Source organism: Capricornis sumatraensis, chromosome 5 (genome assembly GCF_032405125.1).
Source record: "Capricornis sumatraensis isolate serow.1 chromosome 5, serow.2, whole genome shotgun sequence".
Lineage (NCBI taxonomy): Eukaryota > Metazoa > Chordata > Mammalia > Artiodactyla > Bovidae > Capricornis > Capricornis sumatraensis.
The window spans coordinates 119770167-119777042 of record NC_091073.1 but is presented as its reverse complement, the minus strand read 5'-3'; the positions used below and the strand labels follow the sequence as shown (position 1 = coordinate 119777042).

Genomic DNA, 6876 nt, shown 5'->3' with positions numbered 1-6876 from the left:
AATCTGGGGCTTCTCTGGTGGCTCAGAGGTTAAAGCGTCTGCCTCCAATGTGGGAGACCCAGGTTCGATCCCTGGGTCGGGAAGATCCCCTGGAGAAGGAAATGGCAATCCACTCCAGTATTCTTGCCTGGAGAATCCCATGGACAGAGAAGCCTAGTAGGTTACAGTCCACTGGGTCGCAAAGAGTCGGACACGACTGAGCGACTTCACCTTCAACAGATGATCTGTGCTTATAAGTAAACTGAAATTCGGTTCCAGGTAAACTAGAATTTGGTTCTAGGCTCAGAAATATTAAACAAAATTTCCAGCTTTTTGAACAGTTTGAACATCATGTTGACTAAGATAGAATCCTTGGACAGTAATTTCCAGGACACCCAAAGGTGTCCCTGGAGCTTACCATTTGAATGCTGGTGGTGGTCCCCTCCTGGTGACAGCTGGGTGTGGTCCCCCACATTCCAAAAGAGCCGCATTATGGACCCCTAACTAACCAACGCCAGAGAGATTGAACTGAACTGAACTGAACTGATGGGACCGGATGCCATGATCTTAGTTTTCTGAATGTTGAGCTTTAAGCCAACATTTTCCGCTCCTGGTGGCGAGCTTGCCTGAGTGTGCCGGGGCCATGAAAGGGCTTGGGACACAGGGGAAAGTCAGCCTTTTCTCCCCACATTGGTCATTGGAAGAAAGGGAAATGAAGACTCAAAGCTGCAGGTTAGATCTTCAGCTCAAATGGTCTGGATGGTGGTGCAGTGAGCACGTGGCTAAGGTTGGCTCACCCCAGCCCCCAAGAGCCCACGGGAGTCTCTCTCCCATCCTCACATCAGGACACCACGTGGGAAGCTGGCCGGACCCAGTGGGAACATTTGCACCGGGGAAATCAGAACTCTTCTTCTTTAAAAAAGAGCCCAGTGCCTTTGTTTTTGACCACACCATGCATCTCGCGGGGCCCTAGCGCCACGGTGAGGAACTGAACCCAAGGCCATGGCAGTGAAAGCACTGAGTCCTAAGCTCTGGTCAGCCGGAGAACTGCTGAGAGCCTGTGGCTACACGTTTAGCAGCACACCCCTGCGGAGCATCTCCCCATCGGCTTGGCCCAGAAGTCCACCCAGGTTTTTCCATTACATCATACAGAAAAATCCAAATGAACTTCTGGGCCAACCCAATACAAACGCGTAAGACAAGAGGAGGAGGATATTTTAGGAGGCACGGTGAATTCAGTGAATGGTGAATTCAGCTTTTGATGTCCTGAGGTTGAGAACAACGATGTTCAATGCCTAGTTAGCCGACAAGTCACGCAGGAAAACAGCAATTCTAGCTACACGATTCTCGCTTTCTTCTGTCCCAGAGAATGGAGTGGCTGCCCTGGTCCAATGCCTGGAATACTGGGTACAGGAGACCCAGCCTGCATCTTTGGAACTAGAAGCGGTCCCTAGGCGCAGCTGTGGGAGGTGGGGAAGGAAAGAGAGAAGGTCGGGCTCCAGATGAAGCAGATCCCACTGGGAGTGGCTGTCCTCTCCAAGATCCCACTCACCTTCACTGTCATTCAGTCACGTTTGAGCAGTCTTTGGCATTGCCTTTCTTTGGGATTGGAATGAAAACTGACCTTTTCCAGTCCCGTGGCCACTGCTGAGTTTTCCAAATGTGCTGGCATATTGAGTGCGGCACTTTCACAGCATCATCTTTTAGGATTTCAAATAGCTCAGCTGAAATTCCATCACCTCCACTAGCTTTGTTCATAGTGATGCTTCCTAAAGCCCACTTGACTTCGGACTTCAGAATGTCTGGCTCTGGTGAGTGATCATACCATCATGGTTATCCAGGTCATTAAGACCTTTCTGTACAGTTATGTGTATTCTTGCCACCCCTTCTTAATCTCTTCTCCTTCTGTTAGGTCCTTACTGTTTCTGTCCTTTATTGTGCCCATCCTTGCATGAAATGTTCCCTTGGTGTCTTCAATTTTCTTGAAGAGATGTCTAGTCTTTCCCATTCTATTGTTTTCCTCTATTTCTTTGCATTGTTCCCTCACCTTTAGGATTCTTGTTTTGTGATTGGTTTATTGTTTGTTTTCTTTCAACACTGCCCTTAAATACTGCTTAATGTAGGCGTGGTACATAGAAGGCTCTTAAAGGTCTTTTGAATGATCAAATGCCCAGATATTATGTTATCCAGAGTCCACAGATAAAGAAAGTTAAAGGTGAACAGAAGCACATGGCACTCCATCCCCTGGGCCTTGGCTGGGCCCCAGCAGCAACACCAGCAGCAAGTCTCTCTCTGGATTGATCTGGAAGCCGGTGGACCACAGGACTCACAGTGGCTCCCACACCGGAGCTGCTTCTTAATGAAGTTCCCAGCAGCGCACGTTTATCACTTCCTATGACTGGACTCCACTCAGCACTAGGAGAATATTAAGTTAAGAGGAACACATTAAGTGCTGGTGTAAATTAAAAGCCAAACCATTCTATAATCAAATAGTCATTATTCCAAAAGGAATTGCTCACTGGGAACACTTTTATCAGTATTTATTGCTCTATTATATTATAATGGGCTATTTAATAATAAAAAAATACATTATATTGATTAGAAGCCAGGCTTTGATTCAGACAAAACTGCAGAAGTCCTGTGTACATTTTCACCCATCCTGTAATTTATCCCCCGCTGCCCTATTTTTATTGTGCCCTGGTCTGAGGAACAGTTAAGGACACATAGACGCATCAGTCTTTCTGCCAGGGAACAATACGTACGGACACTGTGAACCAGCTTTAAACTGGGCATTCTTCTTGGCTGCACTTACGGAAATCGAAAATGACTGCTTCCGTACACCCCGACCTTCTGGGTTGGGAACATACCACTTGGGCTTTGGTTCTGCAAGGGGGAGTCAGGGTTTTCAGGCTGCTGTGTGGTCAGGAGCAGGGCATGAGCTGCGGGCGGTAGAACCAGGATGGAGGTGAAGGGAAGGAGGAGCAAAGAGAGGACAAAGGGTGGGAAAGAACGTGGAAAGGAGAGAAGAGATGGAAGAGAGGAGGGAGGGCCGCAGGAAGGGAGGCCAGGAAGAGGGCGGGAGAGGCACCGAGCCTCAGCGGAACCTGGTCCAGGCAGTGGCGTGCACCGGGCCGGGGAGAGCTTCCCCTCCCCTATCCCTAGCATCAATCACCCCCTGCCCAAAGCACCCCTGAGCCACAAGCAAACCCAGCTAAGCCAGTCACATCTGCCCCAGGGCCTTTCTCCCCTTGAGCCGGTGAAGACCGTCTCTCAGCAGGTAACGTGGCCGAGGCTGGACCTAACTCGTTTCGTCCAGAGTGTAGAATCTTGCTGGCTTCTCAGATCTAATTCCATCGGCACTAGAGTGCCGAGCTCTGCCATCTCCAGCAGAGAAAATCACGGCATTTCCAGTGGGTTCTTGTTCTCTAATAGCGTTGTTTCCGACAAGTCATAACACAGAGCTTTCAAAATATGTTTAAGGAAATATAGAGAAAGAGATACTTTCTAAGTTAGGTAGTGATGAAAAAGAGAGACAGAGAAATATAAGAATAGAAATAACTTGCATTCATGTAGAATCACGTGCCATTCAAAGTGCAAGACTAATTTCCCAAGGTCAGAGAGTAAATTATTAGAAGAAATGGAATCAGAACTGTCTTTTTCTGACTCGAAGTACTAGAGTCGTTCCTCAAGGCCAGATGCTCCTATGGAATCGCTAAGACGGCTCACTGAGAATGAATGAAACAAGGTCTTTTTCATCCTTTCCTTGACTTGTCATGTTTCCCGCATTCCTCACTGTAACTATCATAAACTGACACCACACCCCCTTGGTGTCCAATGTACCTTTCTCATAGGCTCAGCCTATTCTGTTCAAAGCCATTGTCTCACCATGAGGAGATAATCGATACATTCAAGCCAGGCATGAGCTTGAATCCCAGGGTCCCCTTTTGAAATTCCAATTGCCTCCCACTCTTCAGGCACCAGTGACTGTGTCGGTCAGGACACTGATATGAATAGCCCGTCTTCAAAAATTAAATTAGGGATGTTTAACGAAGGTGTCTTCCCAAAGTTGGCTGCAGGGTTCAGAGAAATCAGCAAAGGAAGATGAGTTAGCCAGGATGGAGTTCTTCAGGGGGGACACTGACCCTCAGTCCAAGTGTAAAGGGGAGGGGTTGGTTCTCTGAATCTAGTGAGAGCTGCCTCTGGAGAAAAGGGTTGTAACCCAGGGTGGAAAACTGTCTTCAATGATGATTTTTAAATTCTCAAAGCTTCGGGAGACACAAAATTCCACTTGAATAAATATAATCAAACAATGGAGGGAAAAAGAAAAAAGTACAAAACTGTACACATTGTTGAAAGTGTGTATAAGTGCTGATAAAAGAAATTCGCTGTGATATTTAGAATTTGAAAAAGAATAGATAAATACAGTAGCAAGAGACAGCTCTACACACGGTCAATACTGAAATCAGACTGATTCTATTCTTTGCAGCCAAAGATGGAGAAGCTCTATACAATCAGCACAAAAGACCTGGAGCTGACTGTGGCTCAGCTCATGAGCTCCTTATAGCAAAACTCAAGCTTCAATTAAAGAAAGAGGCTAGACCATTCAGGTGTGACCTAAATCAAATCCCTTATGATTATATAATGGAGGTGACAAATAGATTCAAGGGACTAGACCTGGCAGACAGAATGCCTGAAGAAGTAGGGACAGAGGTTCCTAACACTGTCCACAAGGCAGTGATCAAAACTATTCCAAAGAATAAGAAATGCAAGGCACAGTGGCTGTCTGAGGGGGCTTTACACAGAGCTGAAGAAAGAAGAGAGGCAAAAGGCAGAGGAGAAGGGAAAGATATACACAACTCAATGCAGATTTCCACAGAGCAGCAAGGAGAGATAAGAAAGCCTTCTCAAGTGAGCAATACAAAGAAATAGAGGAAAACAGGAGAGGAGCGTGGCCTGCCCCTCTCCCTGCCATTGGCACGTGTGCTCCAAAAAGCGAGAGCCATCTGGCCAAAAGGTCATTATGCCTGCTGTGTTCAAGGCTCCCATTCTACCAGATATTGTTAACTGTGTTCACACCAACTTGTGGAGAAACAGCAGACAGCCCTACGCTGTCAGTGAATTAGCAGGTCATCAAACCCATGCCAAGGCTTAGGGTACCGGCAGAGCTGTGGCTCGAATTCCCAGGGTTCGAGGGGGCAGGACTCACCGTTCTGGCCAGGGTGCTTCTGGAAATATGTGTCGTGGGGGACGCGTGTTCACACCCACGAAGTCCTGGCAACACTGTCACCAGCGCAGCAGTGAGATGCCATCTGCTCTGTGCCGGCTGCCTTGGCCTTACCCGTGCCAGTCGTGTCTAAAGGTCACTGTCCGTTGTTTCTGAACTCCCTTTGCTAGTCGAAGATAAAGTGTAAGGCCGCAAGAAGACCAAGGAGGCTGTTCTGCTTCTGAAGAAACTTAAGGCCTGAAATGATATCAGAAAGGTTGACATCTCTTAGCAAATCAGAGCTGGCAAAGACAAAATGAGAAATCATCGCCGTATCCAGCACAGGGGACCCTGCCTCATCTAGAATGAGGACAATGGTACCATCACGGCCTTCAGAAACATCCCTGGAATTACTTTGCTTAATAGAAGGAAGCTGAACATTCTGAAACTTGCTCCTGGTGGTCATGTGGGACGTTTCTGCATTTGGACCAAAAGGGCCTTCCGAACTTGGATGAACTCTATGGCACTTGGCATCAAGCAGCCTCCCTGGGCACAAGATGCTGAATACAGACCTCAGCAGGATCTTGAAAAGCCCAGAAATCCAAAGAGAGCTCTAAGCACCACGCAAGAAGATTCATCGCAGAGTCCTGAAGGAAAATTCCACTGGAAAACCTGAGAATCGTGCTGAAGCTCAACCCATATGCAAAGACCATGCACCAGAACACCATTCTTGGACAGGCCAAGAGCCACAGAATCTGGATGGATAGGGCAGCAGCGGCACTGGACGTGAAATCAGATGAGAAGGGGGTTCAGGCAAGAAGTCTGTGGTGAGAAACAAAGACAGCTGTTGGTGATATGACGTTGAAGAAGCCTTTAGTAGGAAAAAAAGGCCACAGGGACCAAGAAACCAGCAGCTGAAAAGAAGCCCACAGGAAAGAAACCCACCGCAGAGGAAGAGAAGGCTGCTGCGTAGACTTAATTTTGTTTATGTAACACCAAATCAGTCTGGACAGCCAATTTTGAATAAAGACCTAAACAAAGAGGCAATGAGAAGCATGAAGAAGAGAACAAAGAAACAGAGGAAAGCAATAGAATGGGAAAGACTGGAGGTCTCTTCAGGAAAACTGAAGATGTCAAGAGAGCATTTCATGCAGGCATGGGTACGGTAAAGGACAGAAACAGTAAGGACCTAACAGAAGCAGAAGAGATTAAGAGGAGAAGAGGCGGCCAGACTACACAGAAGAGTGTTCTGGGTATTCTAGCACTTTTTACTGAAGAGCAGTACAAAAAAGCTTTAATGACCCAGATAACCATGACGGTGTGGTCACTCATCCAAAGCCAGACATCCTGGAGTGTGAAGTCAAGTGGGCCTTAGGAAGCATCACTATGAACAAAGCTAGTGGAGGTGATGGAATTCCAGTTGAGCCATTTAAACTTCTAAAAGATGATGCTGTTAAAGTACTACACTCAGTGTGCCAGCAAATTTGGAAAACTCAGCAGCGGCCAAAAGACTGATAAAGGTCGATTTTCATTTTCAATCCCAAAGCAAGGCAATGCCAGAGAACATTCAAACCACCGTACAATTACACTCTTTCACATGGTAACAAGGTAATGCTCAAAATCCTGCAAGCTAAGCTTTAGCAGTACATGAGCCAAGAACTCCTACACGTACAAGCTGGATTTAGACAAGGCAG

At 46.9% G+C, this 6876-nt stretch overlaps 1 pseudogene; it reads left to right on the top strand.

The window, feature by feature from the left end:
* Positions 1-981: 981 nt before the first annotated feature.
* On the top strand, positions 982-6155 carry LOC138079795 (large ribosomal subunit protein uL4 pseudogene; annotated as a pseudogene).
* Positions 6156-6876: the final 721 nt, after the last annotated feature.